The 22886-nt window shown below is 46.9% G+C and overlaps 2 pseudogenes; both read left to right on the forward strand.

Moving 5' to 3' along the window:
- Nucleotides 1–660: 660 nt before the first annotated feature.
- On the forward strand, nucleotides 661–5070 carry LOC148594230 (ATPase family AAA domain-containing protein 2-like; annotated as a pseudogene).
- A 393-nt stretch (nucleotides 5071–5463) lies between these two features.
- LOC148594231 (ATPase family AAA domain-containing protein 2-like) overlaps nucleotides 5464–22886 on the forward strand; it is a 38108-nt pseudogene continuing 20685 nt past the window's right edge.

Below are 22886 nucleotides of genomic sequence, written 5' to 3' on the forward strand. Positions count from 1 at the left end.
TTTTTTTTTTTTTTAATAGAGGAAAGCAAAATGGTGTTTTCCCCACTAAGGGCAACTTTTCCATTGGCAGTGTGGAATAGCACTGTTTCTGGGTATGGGGCAGGCCGCATAGTGCTGGCCCATCCCATTTACAACCCGTCTCCGCGGGTGCTCAAGGCCGGAGCTCTCCATACCGGGAAGCTGCAGCCATCCCACGGCTATTCCAGGGAACTGCGAAGGACCCGGGACACCGAGCGCAGGGGCAGCGCCTTTAAGGGGTGGTTCTGGGAGAGCCCCGCCTCCCAGCAAAAAAGGGCAGGGTCGGGGCCCCCCTCAGCCAATCAGGCGCCGGCAGAACAGGCGGCCCCAATGTGGTGGCGCGCTGCGCTGTGAGAGTGGCGCTGCGCTGTGTCCCTCCGCCGCGAGCCGGGACTAGCGGCCGCAGAGAAAAGAGTCCGCGGGAGGAGGCGGCCGGCGGCGCTCGGCGGGGGCAGGCGGGAGCCGCGCGGGCTGGCGGCGCGGCGGGGAGCGGCGGGAGCGGCGGGCAGGAGGCGGCGCGGCCGCGAGTGGAGCGGAGCGGGGCACGGCGCGGCGGAGGGATCCGTGGGGAGGGCCACGGCTGCGGCGGAGGGGAGGGCACCGCACCAGAACTCGCGGTGTCGCCGCGTGCTGTCCTGCGCCATGGCGGTGCCGCCGTCCCGCCGGGCAGGGACGGCAGTGACCAGTTTACCCCGCTGCGCGGTGGCCCTCGCGCCCGGCCCCGCCGCCGCTGCGGATGGCGCCAGGGATGCGGCTGCAGCGGAGGAACCAGAGCCGAGAGCGCAGGAGCAGGGGGTGAGCGCGGCGGGAGGGCGCAGGCGGCTGCAGGAGGGCGGCCCGGAGCGCGGGAAGGGGCCGGCAGCAGCCCCAGGGCAACCCCTCGCCCCCCGCCTCCAGCTGTGGGACCCCTGGGACAGGGCCGCCCGCAAGGGAAACCTGTGACACAGTCCAGGGAAATGTGTAGAGTTACCCCCTGGGGTGCTTTTAAAACAAAGCAGTGTTTAGAAATCATCTCTACTTTGTACTTAATTATGTCAGTCATTTGCATAGCGCAAAATGGTTAAAGTTTTTTTTTTTTTTTTTTTTAAGGGAATTGACACGGATCCAGCGAACATGAGCGCAACTGTGGCTGGCATCAGCGCAATGCAGATAGATAGTGCGGTAAGTGATTTAAGTTGTTGTGTTAGAGGGATTTTTCCAGGGTTTCTGATGGAACCTTTTGCAGCTTTCTTTAATGTGTGAAATTATTCTGTTGAATTGATCTTTAGGTCCAGTTTGATGGTGTGGATGGTCTTTCTGACCAGCTTGCAGCGTTTAAAGAGATGGTGCTTTTTCCAATGCTTTACCCAAAAGTCTTTGAGAAACTCCAAATTCAGCCGCCAAGGTAACACAGCTTTACAAAATGCTAATTCCGCTGTTTTGGGGAGGATATTACACTGAGGCATCAATGTATTTGTTTGTGCTTCAAACATTTGGGCATTTTTTTTTAGTAGTGAAAATATTTTATTTAAAATGTATAAAATCTTGAGCATGTGCAGGTTCAAAATGTAAGCAAAGGCCTTGGCATGATCAAAGACCTGGTGTGTGGTGCTTGAAAAAGGGAGTATATTAGACAACTCGAATTGAAGAACTAGCTAGTATTATAAAACTTGGAGCCCCAGAAGTTGGCTCTTGTTTGTCTCCCTTCTGCCGTGGTCCTTGTGGCGCCTGGGGGCCGTTTTGGACGTGTCCTGCTGGACACTGCCCTCTCTCCAGAGCAGAGCGGGGGTCTGAGTTTGTTAATGCCCTTGGTTAATTTTGCTTATTGGCATGTGACATCCCTTAGAAACACAAAACTTCCTCCTGCTCTGACTGTTCTCACAATTTGGCTGTTACTGCAGTTCTGGATATAAAGTGTGTTGGTTCGGAGGAGGGGGTTGATCATCTTAGGGATGGGGCTTCAAATGGGCGTTTTTGATAATTTTGTCCCATGTGAATCTCTCTTTATTACACAGGCTGCTTATTCTACGGCCCTCCAGGGACTGGAAAGACCCTGGTTGCCTGGGCCCTTACCAACGAGTGCAGCCAAGGTGGCAGGAAAATATCCTTTTTCATGAGAAAAAGTGCTGACTGCCTCAGTAAGTGGGCAGGGGAGTCGGAGCGCCAACTTCGTTTGCTCTTTGAGCAGGTAAGGTTGCAGTGTGCTCTGGCAGAGCTGGGACTGTAATCTTTTGTGATGAAGATTTTGGAGGAAGACTTGTCTTTTTTTTCACTTTTATTTTATTTATTTATTTATACTGTCCATTTCTAAGACTGAAATGGGAACACTGGTGTTCTCTTTCCCAGTGCCTCTGTACTTTGGATTGGAGAGTTGAAATCTTGGAGATGTGTTGGGGAAGATTTAAAAAAACAAACAAAACCCCCAAAATCCTCAAACCACAATTTTTTTCCCCACCAAAACCACAGAGGAGGTTGCACAAGATAATGGCTCAGGTTCAGAGGGAAACAGATGCAGGAGGAGAACACGTCACTCCATCAGCTCAGTTGTTAGAGATCTCCGTTGCTCTAAAAATCTGCTCCAGGGATGTTGCAACCACAGCGCATTTCACGCGTTTCCTCGTAGGGTAGCACCATTTTACTTACGTCATATTCCTGCATCCCGGTTCTATTCCAGGCCCATAAATTTCATCCTTCCATCATTTTCTACACATAATGTGCTTTATCTTTGTGGAAAGAAGACCAAAATCTGTTTATATATGAAATATTATCCTGCAAACTTGTAGCTCAATTATACTAAATTTCATGTGATTTTAAGCAATAGTTTAAAAGCATTCACTCAGCTTGATATCAGCATAACGTTTAAGTGACCTTCTCTATTTTTGAGAGCCTTAAAATGGGCCCTCTCACTCATCAGCATCTTAATGAGCAAAAGCTTGTCCTTTCTCAGGGATCACTAGAGAAAATAATGCATAACTTAACAAAATTTACTAACCCAGTGAAGCAAAATAATGTGCTTTTTTTTTTTTTTTTTTTTTTTTTTTTTTCCTGCTAGCTCAGTTGTATCAACACTGCTGGCCCTTATGGATGGGTTGGATACCAGAGGAGAAGTCGTCGTCATTGGAGCCACCTACAGGCTGGATTGGATAGATCCTGCGCGACGCAGAGCCGGGCGCTTTGAGCGAGAATTCCTTTTTAAACTGCCAGATAAAGAGGTAGGAACTTGTATTCAATCCTGGTGCTCATCCAGCAAATCCTTCTTGCTGACAAAGCCGTGTCACAACACGGTGTTGTGGAGCAGGTAAGCGGGAATGCAGCCCCGTGCAGCTCACACACAGGAGCAGTATCCTGAGAGACCGTCCTGGTGCGGAGGGTGGACACGGTACGAAAGAAGAGGGACAAGCCCTAGGGAACTCCATTGTCCCAAATAAAAATGAGTAGGTTTAAAAGTAGCTTTTCACTAAAATCACTGTTTCTAAGCAATGAAAGAATGGGTATATAACAACCCAAAGTATTAAAAAAAGGAAAATTCCATGTGAAGCTGATTTTTTTTTCTGGCTTTTGCTAGTTAGCCAGAATATCTCGACTATTGTTAGGTTTTTGTTTGTATGTTTTAATTAGCACTTCTTGGGAAAAGGATAAAGTGGAGTATGACTGGAAGCAAGTAAAAATGCACCAAGCAGTGTATTTAATGAAACAGTGTATTTTCCATAAGCATTTGCCTCCTGTTTCCATCCAGTTTCTGGATCGGTGATACTAGCTTGAATCACAGTTGCTCTTTGTAGCAATTGCAGCAATTGGAACCAGTGCTAGGATTATTTGCTTGAATGAACTGACAGAAGAGCAAACTAGTGAGTCTGTCATCATGATATCTTGCTACATTTGAGATAAGTTTTCTTTGAGGAAAACCTTTTCTTTGCAGTTTTCTAATGTTTCTTTCCCCAAATCAATAGGTCTCTTACTTGTCAAAACTTAACTTTTATAGAAGCTTTACTTGCCTTTTGGCCTTAGGTCTGCAGAAAGAGTTTAATGGAACAAACAGAAATATTAAGCTTTGAAAAGAAGGGAGTGAATTCACTACACTTTAACAGATTAAGGCAAGTGATTATTTTAAACTTGTAGGAATTTTAATGTGAGGGGTTCTGCCTCTGCCTTTTGACTCAAGATAAACTATAATGCACACACTTTGTTTCTAGGCTAGAAAAGAGATTTTCAAGATTCACACATGAAACTGGACCCCTACACCACGTGACACGTTCCTTGATGAGCTGGCTGAAAAAGCTGCTGGTAAGTTCAAAAATGAAGCGAGTTCCTGCATGTGACTGGGTCTGCAGGAGTTCCAGCTCGTGGCGCACGGCAGGGGGGAACCAGGCTCTTGCAGCTCGCTGCACAACTAGCCAGGGAGCCAGCTGCGTGACCTCCAAGCCATCAGAGTGAGACACTTCCATCCACTTATTGCTTTACTTTCTGTCTCTCCAAACAGCGAGTGGCTTTTGGGGCAACTTCCTCAGGAGAAAAGTTTTGCTTAGAAGGTTCAGGAGAAAAGTCTGGCTGGTTTGTAAGTGTGCAGGGTGGCTAACAAAACCTCTGTAGTGCAGCAACACTTTTCGCATTTCCTATTAGACTGTTTTAACCTGCATGCAAAGTCTTTGCATGTTGCACTTTGGCACCTTGACCTTTCTGTCTTGCCACAGCCCGACATAATGCTCCATTTGATGTTCTGTTTTACTAGGATACTGTGGTGCTGATATCAAGTCCGCATGTGCTGAAGCCACCCTCTGTGCTTTGCGGCACCGCTACCCTCAGATATACAGAAGCTCTGAGAAACTGCAGCTAGATGTTTCTTCAATTAAAATAACAGCAAAAGATTTTTTCATGGCTATGGAAAGAATTGTACCAGCTTCACAGAGGTCTGCGGCTTTGCCCGGACCAGCATTATCACCCATTTTTAAACCACTGCTTAATAAGACTTTTCAGAGAATTTTACGAGTCCTGCAGAGAGTATTTCCCCACGCAGAACTTGTCCTAAAGAAGGACCAGCAGCAAGGTAGGACAATAACATGTACAAATGGTTAAAACTACTTGTTGTTTTAGCTATCATCATTTCACCTCATAGGAATTGAAGTATTTGTGGATCACACTGTGCGATGTGTGAGATCACATGCGTCACATTTCCTGGCAACATCCTGCTAGCTTTTCTACCTGGAGAGTTGCTAGGTTCATTTTTATTGGTAGAACAGGCAGAAAGCCGCAAGTGCAAGCAGAGATGCTAGGTGATCCATAATTGCTTCCCCTCTCTGTTCTCCGCTTCTGCTTTCTCCTCCCTGAGTGATCTTGGAGGATCTTTATACAGAAGATGTGTTGATCTACACACCCTGGCTTAGGAGTCTTAAGACAAAGGCCAGTTGGTGGCCATCACATTCACTTAATTCCCATACTTTTACTGTGGGACACAGATTCCAGACACACATGGCCTTGGGGGTTGTGTGGGTGTCTAGCAAGTACAGGAGTTGTTGCTAATAATCACATTTCTTTGTTCTTGGGGCAAAAAAAGGGACTTTTTGCCAATAAAGAAATATAACTTTTGCAAAACATAAGACTTAGGCGAACTTTGTAGAGCCTTGTGCAATCTCTTTAGACCTGTGGTAGGATCAAGTCTTCAAAAATAGCATTTAGTGTGAGCCCATCCAAGGGAGAAAGAGAGATAAGTGGGTTTTGGGGCTGCTTTGGAAGCTGTATTAGAGTGAGACATGCAGACTATCCAGGCAAGTTAAAAAAAAACCCTTCTTGTCTTGCAGATGATATGAACGCTACTTTACAAAGCGATTTCATCTGGAGTGATGAGGAGTCACTTTCAGCCTTTGAAGATGAGGAGACTTTTCCTGAAAAGACTTGTCGAAAGAAGAAAAACTTCCTTGACTTCAAGAGGTAAATGCCTGTCCCCTTTTAGGTTCAGAATCTTCAGCTTGCTGTGTCTTTGGAAAGAGATTATGCTGCTTGTGTCTTCTCTCAAGAGAAACTTGAAACAGAACAAATTAACATTGATGTCTTTATTCATCACTATGTGTTTTAAACTTGCTATTTTCTAATTTTGTTCCCAGAAATGCTTCTCACCAGCCAAGGTGTCACAGGCCAAGGTTCTTGCTCTCTGGAGAGCCAGACCGTGGGCAAAGCCCCCACTTGCCGCCTGCAGTCATACACGCCCTGGAAAAGTTTCCAGTTTATACCTTGGACCTGCCAGTTCTGTTTGCTAGTGCCTCATGACCAGAGGAAATATGTGCACAGGTATCTTTTTTTTTTTTTTTTTTTCTTTTTTTGATCTCATGAGATTGACTGACTGTCTGTAAACTGCTCGAGTGAGGTAAGTGAAATTGTTAATGGAGGTGGTCTGCTTTTACTGTACTTTGCTACTATATTATAACATTTTGACCTTTGATGAGAGATGGACACATAAGCACAGATGTTCTATTGAGTCTTGTGGCTCTTTAGAAGTTAACTTACATGTAAGCAGTCTTGCAATCAGGCAGCAATGTGGATCTCTGTGTAACTCTCTCAATTTTTGAGTCAAATCAGAAATTTTACTCTACTATTAATAAGTTTTGCATCGTGAGGTGTGTGGGGCTTTTTGGTTTTTTGGGTTTTTTTTTTTTTTTTTTTTGGTACTTTGCCTTTATGCACTTCTCTTTTATTAGGCGTAGTTATTTATGAGCAGCCTGTGCTCCTGGTTCATTGCTCTTACCAAAGCTTTCATTTTACTAGTTTATCTGAGAAGCTCAGAGGACAGCACCGAGTATAATTTATATTCCACGGATCGATGTATGGTAGGAAACAGCTGGCGTTGCCTTGAAAACTACCTTTACAATGTTCCTAGAGAACATTCCAGCATTTGCTCCAGTTTTGTTGCTTGCAACAGCAAACGTATCGTACATGGATCTCCAAGATAAGGTATTTCTATCAACACTTTTCCTAATTCTTTTATTCAGTTTCATTTTACGAATCCTTTAAGTATACGAATACTGTCCTCCCTCAAGAAAATGGATCCTTTTATTACGAGGGCACCCTTCTGAATCATGTAGATTTGCTTAGACACAAAGCAGCGCTGAGAACGTTTGTCTTGGTTGTTTTGTGAGTCAAGGGACTCGCTTCCATTTCAGCAGGAAACCTCAAAGGTGGGGGATGTCATCACTCTGTTAGTGCATCCTGTGCTCGTCCATTCCCTGAGCTTAAATTCTAGAGCTTTTCCTCAAAGAAGATATTTGCCATCCTGACCTAAAGAAATCTAGCCTTTGATCACCAGGAAGATAACATTTTTGTTATTATTTTTCAGATCATTATTAAGCTTAATTTAAAAAATCCTCTTTTTGGTGTAGTGATCTTGTACCTGAAATGTCTTTCCTTCTCATGCCATAGATACAGGAGTTGTTTATTGAAGATTATGGAGAAGTTTTCGATATCCCGTTGCCTGGCTAAGGAAGAGAGAAGCAACTTTTTTGAGGACTTAAAATTAAGTCAAGCTGCTAAACCTCCTGCATCTAGAAAGAAAGCAGGTGAGCCTATTCTATAGATAAAAATTTGCTAACTGTATGTTAACAGCCTTACAGTATTTGTTTTGGTAGTGGGTTTCCTATCAGTAACTCTGTGTGTGCTCCTATTTGAGTGCTGCGGATGGAATAAACTTTTCTGGTTCCCTTAAGCTCGGCAGGCCCTGGAAGTGCTGCCGGTGGCGCCGCCGCCTGAACCTCGGGAACCACCACGGGGAGAAACGCAAGGGGCAGAGGAGCAGGAGGAGGAGGCCCTTGGTGCACTTAGCGTTTTCTTAAGGGATGTTACTCTCAGACTTGCTACTGACGGACGTTTCAAGGCCTTCACAAACCCTGTTGATGCAGATGAGGTAAACTGCTCTGGGTCTGTAATACTGTACTGTCTGGGTGTAGTTTTAACTGCCCGGTGTTGGTGTGCTCTAGCGAAAGGCTTATCTTTAGCACTGCACTAAAAGGATTTCTTTTTGAGGAGCAAAAAGTGTTTTGTATTTTATTTTGCTGACCCCCTGAGGCTCTTCAATGTCCTTTTTTTGAGTAGTCACTGAAAGCCCTGGTTTCCTCCTAGAAAGTCAGAGCAGCTACCACCACAGTTTGCCTGGGGAAAGACTTTGATATGTAGGTATACTATAACTCTGAAATAAACAGTCAGATTTCTTTGGGGCTGTTGGAATAAAGCCTAAAGCTCTCGCTACGTGTTTGTTGGCTGTCAGTGGTTCCTCTGGGAACAGGAGAAGAGCAGATGTTTGCAAAAAAAATTCAAGATTCCGCCTGCCATTTTGTCTCTGGCTCCCCAGTACAGGATCAGCCATAAATTACATGTGGTTTCATCTTCCCCTAAAACTTCCAAGTCCCTCTTTTTCTCATTTAATTTACTGACTGTGCTCCCATCTTAACAGACTTATACTTCAGAGTTAGTTGCAATTTTAATAGAGCTGTGTATCAGTGAGACCAACTTCTTTGCTGTCCGTTCTTCATTGCAAGGCTGCAGCTCTACACAGGATGTGCCATCTCACTACGAGGTGATGCCACAGCAGCCCTCTGTTTCTGGATGTAATAAACAAGATAACAAGTATAACGAAAGAATAGAGATGCCAGTGATGCCTGGAGCCTGCCCTACACCACTGCCTAATGGCAAGTTGCTTTTTCTTTTTAGATTTTTTTTTTCTTTTTTTCTCCCCCACCAACAGGCTTTCTGGGTGTTATTGCTAATGCCATTGATATCCTTCTTGTGACAAGTTTTCTGCCGGTGGAAACTTTGCCAAGGATTTCACCCATCTGTTTTGTGCAATATTCTGTAAATAGAAAGAAGGGTGGGGTTTTTTGTTTTCCTTTGTGGAAGGCATAAGGACAAAAACAGTTTTAAACAGGTTATCTGAATCATAAAACTTTACTGAGAATTTTCTTTATCCTTCAGTTACTTTCTTGAAATGGTCTCTTTTTAACTCTTCCCAACATTCACTCTGTTTTTGATCTTTACTGGTTTTATAAGAGATTTGAAAAAGAGCTTTTCTCCAAAGGCTTTTTTGCTATTCATCTCTATTAGTTCATGTAATAAGACAGTAAGCAACTTTACCCAATAGGCAGACAATAGGACTGCAAAGCAAGGCTACAGTAGGAATTTTCTGGGCTTAAAAGCTTCAAATCTAGTTTAAAGTCTTGAATGAATTTAAAAATCTAACAGCAAATGGACCACATGAACTTGCAAACTTTTCTTTAGACCTACATGTGTAGTGAGATTTGTCAGTACTTTCAGTTCTTTGATTGTTTTGCTTGACATACGAGGAAGATAAGAAGAGCAAATTTTAAAGGAGGAGCTGCTTTGCTTATATTTTGGGTTGTTTTTTTCTAATATCTTATTGCAGTTCCATCCAAAAGAAAACGCAAAAGGAACAATTGCACTTCCAGTGGTGAAACAAAGAGGAGAAAGATTTTGCAGTGGAGTAAAGTGAATAGAAGTGGAGAAGACCAAGAGGAAGTAGAGAGTGAGGGAGAAGAGTTCCTGGAAAACGGTGCTTCTAGCATGCACCAGACTGAAGGTGAGTTCATAGGAGGTTCTCGTGTGGAAGAAAGCCACAATAGTCTTCCACGGCGACAGACAAATGTCTATGAAAATAAACATGAAACAGAAAACAAGAGATTTTTCCTCTGTGACTAAATCTGGCTCTGAAAAGAAAAGAGCCCAGTTTTCTCCCAATTCAGGGCTAAGAAATTGAAATGAAACTTTGGATTCCCAAAATACAGCAAGTTTCCAAGAGGGTGATTCAGAAGGTGAGCGAAAGGTCCATCAGACCAGTTAGCTCCATTTTGTTGCTGAGGGGTTTACATTAGCCTCCTTTAATTTCATTCTATTATTTCTTTACAAATCACTGCACTGTGTTGCTTCCATTAAGATTCTGTCCCTCTGATTATGCCACCAAAGTCATTTTTCTTCAGCTGCTGCTCTTCTGCTTCTGAAATCAGTTTTGTAATTCTATCTCCTGGCAAACCAACAATCATTTGCTTTCTTTTATGGCACTTGCATCTTTCTGATACGGAGCAGCTTGGGATAAGGAGCTGTAACTCGGCCTGTGTAGACTTAGTCACGATGTGGCAGAGATGACTCACATCCTAATGCTTGCTTCAAATGGGAGATGGGTTTTCTTAACATTCAACTTCCTTAAGTAGGCACTGCTGTAATGGCAACATTTTGACTATTGCTTTTTTCTCCTCTCAACCCTGGGCTTTTCACTCCCACTGCTTTTTGATCTTGGAGATCTTTTTATGGAGGAGAAAGTAGAAGGCAAGTATTTCTCAGTGAACAAATAACAGGGAACCGTAGAGAAAGATTGGATGCCACTTGTGGGATAGCTGATGGATAGCCATGTTCCGGAAAAAGAGAAATCATGACTTAAGAAAGTGTTTTCATCCCAGAGACTTACATGCGTCATGAGAGTCTGGCCGGACGTCATGAGAGTCCGGTGGGAATTCCTGAGGAGCCGGATCCCCCCGTTGTGGTGGATTACAGCAAGCTTGTGGTATGTCTGTTTTCAGTTTTCTTTAGAACAAGGTAGGGAACTTTCTCCCCTCACTGCTGTGAGGGAAGCGGAGCTTGATGGGCAGTCGTGGGCAGTATTTCCACTTGCCTGGTTGCTGTGTGTGGGTCCACTCCAACAGCCTCACTCCACGCACGGCTCCTGAACAGTGTTGGCAGTCAGTTGTGCTGGGATGGGACTGTTTAGCTCCTGAAGCCTTCAAGAGCTTTTGCAGAAGGTCTCGTGCCATTTTCAACTCGTGTTGTCTCCATTTTGTTTTCAGCATCTGCTGGATTCTGTCACTAAGAGGACAAGGACCTTCAACATCTTTTACCTAGAAAAAAATATACTCTCTCCTCAGCCAGTGCATTTACAAGCACCGGAACGATTATGACAGAACTAAACTCAATATGGTAAATTTTATATATGTTTTCTAATGGTTATATATAGTATTCTGTCATGGTTACACACTCTGCATGCCCTCTGAATATCATGCTTATTTCATATTCATTGCTTTAGTGCTTAGCTGTCATGTTATAAGACTTACTCATTTCCATTTGGAAGACATTTATCCATATTGCAAAACCCTTGTTATATTTGGCATAACTCTTTTCAGTTTCAGCAGGAAAAAGAGATTGGACTTGAAGACAACGGTTCCACCCACCCAGCTCCTTCAAAGCAATTAACCTTGGAGACTGTGGATGGCTGGTCTTGCTATCCACAAGTGTATCCAAGGTGTAGGGGGACCATGAAAGGAGGGTGCTCTTCTCAGTCTGTTACTTCCTCTTTCTCCCCCTCCTACAAGCAGGCAAACATTTGCAGATGTCTTCAGGAGGCATCCACCGCCCAAGCTGGGCAATCCCAGTGTTGATTTGGTTTAGATATGCTGCAAATGGAGTGTTCAGGTCCAAAGAAGCCATGAGCCCACTCGTCCCTGAGGCGCTTGTGTGTGAGAATAGATAAAATTCTTGGTCCCTCTGCAGTTTACCTTGAAAAGAAGGAGCCTCTTTGCTTAGGCACTGGTATCTCCATCTCTTCCCTCACATCTGATTGAGAGGTAGAACAGACCCTCTGTTCTCACTGTGCAAAAATGGGGATATTTTGGATTCAGGGAGGTCACGCCTGACAGACGTTCCCTTCTCACCTAGTATAATGCCACATACTAGTTTGAGAAGGGAAAATATTGATGTTATCCCAGCACTTGTGGGCTTCTGGAACTTAATGTTGGAATGCTCAAACTAAATGTGCCTGGATTTCTTTGTTTCCTCCGTTTTTCTTTAAAAAAAAAAACATTGTGATGCTTTTAGCACATGATATAGCTAAATATCACCATCAGGGGAATGTATTTACAGATGCTTTAACTTTGTGTGAAGAAAGAAACTATCAGGTTCTTAAACTATTATTTGTGCTTATTTTTAATTTGTCTTTTCTTTATTATCAGGAAATGAAGAAAATCATTAGTAACTTCTACTGTGCTTCATAATGTGATCTTCAGAACACTTCACTTATACTTTATTTAAAATAAAATTTTAATTGCATTCTCTTGTTAGCTGTGTATGGTTCAGTAAAGAGTACTTGTAAATATATTTATTACATACATACAGATATGGATGTATAAGACATATACCTATATAAAATATATATAAAACAAATAAGATATATTTAATAGTTGTACTATAATTATATATATTACATATTTTATATGTATTTTATATTTTTGTAGCTATTAAAATGTTTTAAGATATGTCTTTTACACCTCCATATTTATAAAGCAAATATACATTTCAAACAATAAAAAAAAGTTTTAAAATAGGTTTTTATTAAGTAAAACAGCATTCGAGTTTGTCTGTTTTAATTGTAGAATAATTTCAGCATTAGAATTCTTCCTTGTTCCTGGTATATTAAGTAGATCATGGGAAAGTTTACCTCCTTTTTGGTTTATCAGTTATATAGCTGAGGCAAACAAGAAAAATGCATAGTGAAGAAAACAGGAAGCTCCCATCTTGCCTTGTCTTGATATCCAACTTAGCTGGCTGCTGCCTTCGATTGACAAGATGGGTCTGTATGGATCTTAGAGAATAGGATGGCTTTCCATTTTTTAAAAAAAAAACAAAAGACAAACTGTGCAGTAGGGGTGAAGCTGAGAAATTATGAGAATGATGCCTGAAAGTAGCTTCTGAGAAGCCCGAGAGAATACACACTGAAAACGTCCGGTTTTGCTTCCCTCCTCGTTTGCTTTTTCTGTGTCCTCGTGTTTCTCCTCTAGCTGGGCTCTGCAGGCTACATTGCTGGGATGCTAAATGGCCCACAGGAGCAAGCAAGCGTTGGCTCTGCTTCCTATGCTCATCTTAGGTCAGGACTGCCCATGTATAAAAGGGCAGAGTCCTGCATTATAGCAAATCTAGGCCTAAGGCCACCCAACCCTGCTTTTTATGCTGTGCTGTACTGCACAAAGCTTCCTTTTTCAGGTGAAACTTCTACTTGTAAACAGAGTGGCTGCGTTAAGAAAGAGGTATTTCTTGCATTCTAGCTACTCTATGAACAGTTCTTCTAGCGGTATTTATTTATTTTTTATATAGGGTTTTTTTTTTTTTTTTTTTTTTTTTGTTCGCTCCCCGGTTGTTCCCCTGAAAACACAGAGTTTATAACCCTCTACTCAAAGAGAAAAAGCAAGAGCCCATCCCCACCAAGAAGCAGCAGGGGCAGCTCCATAACCACAGGCGGGCACCAAGAATCCCAGAACCACAAGCGGGCACCGCTCGGACCCCCTGCTCTGCCCACCCTGCTCACACACCAGCTCTGAAACCAGCCTCTCCCAGCGGGAAGCGGAGCGTTAACTCCAGCCTGCCGGCACCGCTGCAGGCCACGCTGGGCACTAAGTGCTGAGCTGAGCTCGCCCACGCACACAGAATTCCCCGAGGCCGGACGCCTCGGCTAGGCAGCCAAATTAAGCCCCCCCCCCACCAAAAACGCTAACAGAAACTCTTCCCAAAGCACGCACCCCTTTTACGCCTTACCTTAACAAGAAGAGAGAGACGACTTTTGCCCCAAAATTCTCCAATATTCACACATCCAATTCTTTGGCCCACTCTAAGGGGAGCCCCTGCCTCCCATGCCCACTGCAGACCTGGAAGAACCTCTTCCTCGTGGGCTGGGGCCTGATCCCCACCGAGCCGTGCCCGGCTCTCACCTGCTCTCTCCTGCTCTTTGCTTGACCGGCCCTGCTGAGCTGGCGGCGCTCCACCCGCACGACTTCCTTTGGCATCAGCAGCAGCAGCTCAAACTGGGCCATGCGAAAATGAAAACGCCGCTAGCGAAGGCCCCAGCTGCGTCCTGGCACTGAGCAGGCCACAACGGCGCATTCCTCCCGTTCCCAAAGTAGTCTTCCCTGATCCGTTCTGTAGGAAATCTCCCTGACGGATCCTCCCAGCAGAATTTACTGGTGGCTAGAGGAGCTCTGTAAAGGAAGAACAAAATGACTCAAGGCACTAAGATTACTAACACCCTCAACATTGCTATTTAAACGGTGCAGTTTGTGCCAGCTTTGCAAGAGGAAGCATTGGTATATTTTCTGCTTTTTCATTCAAAGTAGTATCTGGACCTACTAAAGGAAACTCTTAAAGAACACTGAAGGCTAGCCAAGCTTCAAAGGTCTTCATTACCTTTTTCTTCATTAGAATTTCTGACACATGGGATTCAGTAATTCAAAGGACAAGGACAGGGAACTGTTTCCACCAATTCCAGAGGTTGGAAATACCATCTACTTCCTCACCAGAGCAATGCTGCCCCCCAGCCCTCATTTCAGGAGATCACACATTTGGGGTCTCCTCCTTAATTTCACTGCTTTGACACTCATTCCAACAATTCCACTCATTTCAGCAAGAACATAATGCTACCTTACAACTACAAGAAAGAACCACGAGAAAGCTTTTATTTTTATCTGGCTCAGGAGAAGAACAGCAGTAGTTATTGGCTTCTCTTTGACAACAGAGTTGCCAAAGGGAAAGAAACAAAATCCCCAAATTCAGATATTTGCCTAGTACATAGCAACAACTTTTAGGAAGAGTTATATATTTCTCCAAAATTATTTTGTTACGTTCACTTAAGTGGAGCGTACTTTAGATGTTGGGAATAAAAAACAAAGCCAAAGAAAACACCATCTCCAAAAGAATACCTTTGCTTCAAAATATTATTTATAGAGCCTATATTATTTATATTACCTTTACATACCCAAATATCAGGAGCTTTTTCTTAAACCTAATTCTCATTAAAAAAAAAAAAAAAAAACTGCACCAAAATTCTTCCCTCAAATAACTTCCCCCCACCAAAATAATTATCTCTCAACAACCCGCAAGAAAGTTTCCCCCAAACCATTTTCCCATTCCTCCTTTAAAAATTCCCTGAAAAATATCCCTTCCAAAAAATGTTCCCCCCGCAAATGTCTCCCTGTGATTTGGTTTCCCTCCAAATATTTTATCCTCTGAAAAAGTTACCCACCCACTCCTATTTTCTTTCTCTGTCAAAATCATTTCCCTTCCAAAATCAATTTCCCCTCTAAAAGTCTTACAACACTAAAGTGCTTACTGCTTTTCCCAGTTAGTACTGGGCAAACAGCCCTTTTGGCTCCGGAGCTGCTGCTCGGATCTGTGTAAGCCCCATTCTCTGCTAGAGCAAACTCACTTTTGCAGCCACTGCCCTACGGCCGAGCACACTCCTCAGCACTAGCGCTGCCGACAGGTCGGCCCTTAGATGCTCGTGCGCTCCGTGGGCGCCGGCGCAGCAGGGTTATCCCGGAAAGGCTGCGTCCTGCATGTATGGAGGGAGCCGAGAGGCGGCTCGGAAGAAAAGAGCGACAGTCACCCACGTGGCCCCGAACGCCAAACCCCAGCTCGCTCCGGAGGCTGAGGCCACCACTCCTCGATCTGCCTCCAAGCTAAAGGGCGTCCCAGGACCAGGCTGGATACCGCGCTGCGTTTCCTCAGGCAGCCCTTTCTGGTGCCGCTCCCCACAGAGCTCTAGGCTTTCTCGGGCTCTTAACACTAAGCCTGCCCGTCAGGCTGCGTCAGACCTCAGCTCGCTCCGGAGGCCGAGCACACGCCAGAGTCGCTCCCCTGCATGGCACAGGGCTGCGCTCCCCCAAGCCCACCCCAGGCACCGCAGGCGCTAACCCAGCCACGTCACGCACGTTCCTGTTCCTCGGCCTCTCGGCCCCGGGAACCAGGAGTCGTGGCCAGGCCGTGGCCCGGCCCTCCCAGCCCTGCTCGCTCACCGGGGGCCGCCCTGCCCGCAGCCCCCACAGCGCAGCCAGGAGCTGCGGCCCGCGCGGCGCCACGCCTCACCATCGGGGCGCAGCAGCGCCCACGTCCCCGCCATATGGGCATGCGGGCGCGCGGAACACAGGGCAATGGCAACAGGAGAAACGCCTCCATCCGCTTCACACATGACATCCGCCTCAGACGCGCTTCCACCCCCTTCATTTGGCATGGGAATGTGAAATGAAAATGTCGATGAAAGTCACTTTTCCAGGGAATATATTCCTGCGGCCACGTCCTCCACCAGCACTGCCCCTGCTCTCACTGCTCCCCGGCCTCCCTCCGCCTCCTCCCGTCCCGGGGCCCGAGCGCAGCCCTCCAGGGACACCTGCACACCTGCCGGCCGCTGCGCATGCGCCCTGCGCCACACAGGGCCGCCCGAGGCGCTGCACACACGCACAGCCCCGCTCCTGCAGCCCCTCCGCCCCGGCACGCGAGGGCAGCAGCGAGCCCGGCGGCGCGCAGGGCGCATGCGCGCACCCCCCATGGCCGTCTCGCTCCTTGAGCGCGGGGGGCAGCAGGGAGCCTGCGCAGCGCAGGGCGCATGCGCGCCGCCTCCTCCCGGCCGCTCTGCGGTACCGACCCACGCGGGGCCCCACGCGCTCTCCAGCCCCGCGGGTGCTGCTGCCTGCGGTTGTGCTTTGGTCTCTGCTTCTGTTTCTTGAAAACAGTGGCTGCAGCCTAACAGCCAGTAGTGTCTCAATAATGAGATCCTGTGCTTTCATGTTGCTATGGCTGTATCCCCCAGTCCTACCTGGGCTGATGCAGGCAACATCTTCAAGGGCGGCTCCAAGAACAAGGATGCCTCCCGCTCAACCTGCTGTTTGCAGGAGCTTCCCATGCCGTGCGCCACCCTCGAGGAGCTGTCAGAGCAGCCGCACTCCTACCCCCCCGGTCACAGTTCTGCTTTCTAGATGCGCCAGAGCAGCAGCGCTGATTTGTGGGCACGCGAGGGCAGCGCTGAGGGCTGAGTTATCATAGAATCATAGAATGCTTAGGGTTGGAAGGGACCTCTAGAGATCATCTAGTCCAACCCCCCTGCATACGCAGGGTCACCTAGAGCACGTGGCACAGGACTGCATCCAAGCGGGTTTTGAAGATCTCCAGAGAAGGAGACTCCACAACCTCTCTGGGCAGCCTGTTCCAGGGCTCTGGCACCCTCACTGGGAAGAAATTTTTCCTTAAGTTCCTATGGAATTTTTGGTGTTTCAGTTTCCTGCCATTTCCTCTAGTCCTATCAGTGGCCACCACTGAAAAGAGACCAGCACCGTCCTCTGCACTCCCTCCCTTGAGGTATTTATATACACTGATTAGATCCCCTCTCAGCCTTCTCTTCTCCAGGCTGAACAGACCCAGCTCCCTCAGCCTCTCCTCATAGGGCAGATGTTCCAGGCCCCTCATCATCCTTGTGGCCCTGCGCTGGACTCTCTCCAGAAGCTCCACATCCCTCTTATACTGTGGAGCCCAGAACTGGACACAATACTCCAGATGCGGCCTCACCAGGGCTGAGTAGAGGGGCAGGATCACCTCCCTCAATCTGCTGGAGACACTCTGCTTAACACACCCCAGGATCCCATTGGCCTTCTTGGCCACGAGGGCACACTGCTGCCTCATGGTCAACTTATCATCCACCATGACACCCAGGTCTTTCTCTGCAGAGCTGCTCTCCACAAGGTCGGTCCCCAGCCTGTACTGGTGTCTGGGGTTATTCCTCCCCAGGTGCAGAACCTTGCACTTGGCCTTGTTGAATTGCATGAGGTTTTTCACCGCCCAGTTGTCCAGTCTGTCCAGGTCCCTCTGGATGTCAGCGCAGCCCTCTGGGGTATCGGCTACTCCTCCCAGTTTCGTGTCATCAGCAAACTTGCTGAGGGAGCACTCTGTGCCTTCATCCAGGTCATTGATGAATAAATTGAACAGGACTGGACCAACGACTGACCCCTGGGGGACCCCACTAGCCACAGGCCTCCAACTAGACTCTGCACCGCTGATCACCACTCTCTGGGCCCTGCCATCCAGCCAGTTCCTAATCCACCTCACTGTCCACTCATCTATCCCACACTTCCGGAGCTTGCCCAGGAGGATGTTGTGAGGGACGGTGTCAAAAGCCTTGGTGAAGTCGAGATAGACGACATCCACCGCTCTCCCCTCGTCTATCCAGCCGGTCATTTCATCATAGAAGGCTATCAGGTTAGTCAGGCAAGATTTCCCCTTGGTGAATCCATGTTGACTACTCTTGAGCACCTTCTTGTCCTCCATGTGCTTGGAGACAACAGCCAGTATGAGCCGTTCCATCACTTTTCCGGGGACGGAGGTGAGGCTGACTGGCCTGTAGTTGCCTGGGTCCTCCTTCTTGCCTTTTTTGAAGACTGGCGTGACATTGGCCTTCTTCCAGTCTTCCGGCACCTCCCCCGTTCTCCAGGATCTTTCAAAGATGATGGAGAGCGGCTTAGCTATGGCATCTGCCAGCTCCCAGCGCACTCTGGGGTGCATCCCATCAGGGCCCATGGATTTGTGGGTATCGAGGTTCCTTAGGTGCTCTCTGACCCAATCTTCCTCTACCCAGGGCAAGTCTTCCTCTCCACCAGCTTCTTCTCTTGTCCCTAGGGCCTGGGGCTCTAATGGGCTGCCCTTGGTAAACACCGAAGCAAAGAAGGCATTGAGCAACTCTGCTTTTTCTGTGTTATTTGTAACCAGGGTGCCCATCCCATCCGCCAGCGGACCCACGTTTTCCCTGATTTTCCTTTTGCTGTTAATGTATTTGAAGAAATTTTTTTTGTTATTTTTAACGTCCCTTGCCAGATTGCCTTCCAGCCGTGCCTTAGCTTTCCTTGTCACATCTCTGCATTCCCTGACTACGTTCCTGTATTTCTCCCATTGGACCTGTCCTTTTTTCCACATTCTGTATACCGCTGCCTTCTGCTTGAGCATTGCCACAAGCTCCCGGCTCATCCACGCAGGTCGTCTGCCCCCTCTGCCTGCCAATTTGTTATGCCAATTTGTCTATGTACTTTCATCTAGTGCTCCTCCTTTTTGCAAGAGCCTCTCATTTGACAATCAAGTTCCCTCCAGTAGGGTCTCCCTGGTTGTATATTCCTATTCTCAGCAGCGTGTCCCTCTCTCTTAGTGGGTGAGATAGAGAATCCTGCAGGTTCTCCTTTTCTTTTCCTGGAATAAACCCTGCCTACTCTACCAGCAGAACTCCCTCTACCATCTTGCAGTTGCTTTCTTCCTCCTGTTCTTGTTCTTCTTGCTTGAACCTGCTGTGGGTGAAATGGAAAGTATCAGAGGATGTGCGTACTAAAAACTCGTGGTTCTTTTTCATATGAACTACTGAAGACCCCTATCTACAGGGCAGCTAATAACATCAAGCATTTCATTTTTTTAAAAAAAACCCTATATGAAAGAAAAACAAATACCGCTAGAAGAACTGTTCATAGAGTAGCTAGAATGTAAGAAATACCTCTTTCTTAATGCAGCAACTCTGTCCACAATTAGAAGTTTCACCTGAAAAAGGAAGCTTTGTGCAGTACAACGCTGACCCCAGCATAAAAAGCAGGGTTGGGTAGATTTGCTATAATGCAGGACTCTTCCCATTTACACACAGGCAGTCTTGACCTAAGATCAGCTTAAGAAGCAGCTAGATAAAGAGATATTAGAGATAAAAATAATAGAAAGAGATAAAGATAATAGATAGAGATAAAGAGATGCTAGAGATAAAGATGGCATGACGACTAAAACTTACATGCAAAGATTGCACAGTTGGACATTGAGCATTGCTAGGTGTTATGTCCCATGCCATGTGCAATAGCAGCATGATACATGTTCTTTATTGTGCTTTTATATAATTCCGTTTTCAAAAAATGGCTGTCCCGTCACGAGTCTGAGATTGCAGCAGTTCCCCCGCGTCTATCAGCAGGGAGGGGAGTTTGGGAGGGCCCAGGCCCACCACCCACGGCCTTTAACGAACTGGCCCAGAATTAAAGATTTAGGGTGGGAAAAGACATACAGATCCAAAAAACATTTCTGTATATACCTGTTGAGAGCTGAGAGGACCTCTTCCGTCAATACGCACTCACAGGGTGAGTTTTAGGATTTAGTTTAGGGTTTAGTTTTAGCTCTTGCCCCGTGCTCTTCCTGCAGTGATGTGCTTCTCCTTGCTGTTTTTAACAGGGTTATGCGGTTTTGAGGTCAGACACCCAACTCTGGGAACAGCAGCACAGGTAGGAAGAAACAAAAAGTGACTTTTAGGAAGGATCACCCCCATAGCATCACATGAGGGAAGACCACCGCTATTTGCCCATTTATACACAGACACTTCTAAAACACCATAGCAACAGTTTCCTGCTGAGAGCAGCAGTACAAAAAAAGTTGAACCAAAAGTTTGAAGTGCAAAAGCTTTATCAGAAGATTGTTTCTGGGTCTGCCTTTCCCGCCCTGTCCCTTCTTTTTCAGTGTAAGAAGTTTCCCTGTTACCACAGAATGAACCAACAGCGACTCCCTGGTGAAAGATGCATTTAAGATGTCAGGATTTCAACACCATCTTCAAGGGCTAAGAAACAGATTTTTGCTTCTATAATTTTTTCCCTCTCCTCTCCCTGGAGATGCAAGGAAACCTTCCTGGTGCCCAGTGGTGCAAGCATGTGCAGGCCCGTGGCTTTCACACAAAGCACTAATAGACAAGAATTGCCTTCACTTAACTTACAGGCATCCACTTTAGAAATCTGGACATTTTATTTTCCACGCTTAAGTGAAGCCTGGACAAAGCCTGCATCTGTAACCCATCCAAGAAAACAACTGAGATATAAAACACAGAGCTTACCTGGCACACACTTTGCCCTGATTTATCCAGAATATATGAGACAAGTAGCTCTAGTAATGGTTAAGAAGTGAATTTGTACACTCTGCAGGTGAGGCCTCGTGTCTCAGGGGTGGGAGAAGCTCCTTAGCTCGGCCTGGGAAGCAGAGCCAAAGCTTGCTTGCTCTTGTGGGCCATTTAGCATCCCAGCAATGTTGGGGCCTTAGCGCTTTTGCAAGAATACAAGGAGCTGAGGCGATAAGAACCGAGGAGCTGAGGCGATGAGAACCGAGGAACTGAAGCAATGGGAACCAAGGCCACCCAGAGAAGATAACGCCTGTTAGCAACTTTTTAATGAATTAGGCCAGCCATAACCAGATAAGCATCCGGGAGGCCCAGCAACAGAGCATTGGGAAAGAATGCCGGTCAGCTGAAAGCTAACTATGCATGGACACTAGAGCCTAACCAATGGGAATGCTGTTGCTTAGGGAGTGTGTGCGCTTACGGGTAATAGAATTATATAAAGCTACATAGTAGACAATAGTAAAGCGAATTGAACCTGCTTCACATTGAAGTGTCATTCATTCGGTCTCGCGGGGTCGGCCTCGGCAACTGGTGACCCCGACGTGATATGATCGTGGGTAGAGTGGAGCCGAGGACGCGAGGGATCCTGCAGCCAGCGGAGAAGTAGCTGGGCGCCTGAAGAAAGGCGGATCGTGGCCACGGCTGACCTGGTGAGTCAGGACTGACCTGGTGAGTCAGGGAGCAGGATGGGAATTGCTGCATCAGCAACTAGAATGGAAATTGCTGCATCAGCAACGGAGCGTGCTACTATAGAAAGTTTGTTAAAGCTCGCTCAAAAGACTGAGACTGAGATCTCAAAAGACGATTTAATTGACTTACTGCTTTTTTGTAAGCAGAAAAAACTTATGGAGGAAACTTCTCAGGTATATAAGCTCGAGTCCTGGGAGCGAGTGGGAAAAGAACTGTGGGATGGTGTGCAAGTAGGTTCAAAGGAAGCTCGGTGACTTGCGAAAATATATCGTCCCATGCGGCTAATGCTTGAACAATTGCACGAGGAGGCTCAAGTCGCTGCTGCTTTGCGGGAAGCACTCTGTGGAGGAAAAGGGGAGGAGAGTGGTTCAGGAGACTTCGAGTGGACTGAAATTACTGAGCCGAGTCCATGCGAGGAAATGGACAATAAGGAAAAAGGGGCTTCATCTCGGCAGGTGTGCCCAGTAACTCTGCTCCCGCCACGTAAGAGGACCGGACACCTGCCCAGGAGCAGGAAGTTGGTTCGTTTCCTCCTGCTCCACGGGCTCTTCACAGGGAGTTAATCCATGCACCAAATGCCCATGGAGAAGCTCCTGGGATGCAGCGGGGTTCAGTTCCCTCCTCTGTGCTCCACAAGTTCACAGGAGGTTTCCCCTTGACTAAATTTTATGTCTCTCTGCACAGGAGCTTCCTGTCTAAGCTGCCATCGTAATCCATAGGGATGGAGAGAGGGTGGCAGCTGGACACACACAGACACCTTTGGACTTTGGAAGGGACAGAGTGGTGGTGGGGTTGTGTTTCCATGTGTTTCCTAAGTAAAGCAGGACAAGGCAACGGGCAGCCTTACGCCAGACTTAGCCTCCAGAAAAACATTAATTTTGTGTCTTTCTTCTGAAGCTGGGGTCAACAGTACACCAATGCACCCAAGGGATTGCAGCATGAAAGGGCCCCTGCTCTGCCTGTGCACTCTGTGGGCTCCAGGGGAGGAGGTCAGAGGCCCAGCGTGGTCTTTCAGGGACCAAGGGCTGCATTCGGGGTTCATGTCCCTGGGAGCACTGCCACTGGAGGTGCAGAATGGTCTCTGAATTGAATGCCTGGGGCTGTCGCACAGGTGACAGTGCTGATGACAGATGCCCATCCTTGTGGAAGGGAACCTGAGGCTCCAGGAGAGCTCAGGGGAACCCCGGGGATGCCTAGGGGTGGCAGTGAGTGCAGTCTCACCAAACATGGGGCAGCCCATGGTAGAGTCCCCCAAAGACCACGCAGCAAATGCAGGCATGCCTGGGGAAAGGAGGGCTCGGCAGTCCCTGGAGAAGCAGGGGGGACCCAGGAGGCGCAGGGAAGGAGAACTGGAGAGTGATTCATGCACTCGCAGTGAAACACCACAGGCCGGTACTAATGCACACCTGAAAACATTCCCAGGTCTTGCCAAAGCCCTGGGATCACTGTGAGACCCATA

The sequence above is a fragment of the Tinamus guttatus genome, unplaced genomic scaffold (assembly GCF_059628265.1).
Source record: "Tinamus guttatus ecotype Peru unplaced genomic scaffold, ASM5962826v1 Tinamus_guttatus_pri_ptg000279l, whole genome shotgun sequence".
NCBI classification, from domain to species: domain Eukaryota; kingdom Metazoa; phylum Chordata; class Aves; order Tinamiformes; family Tinamidae; genus Tinamus; species Tinamus guttatus.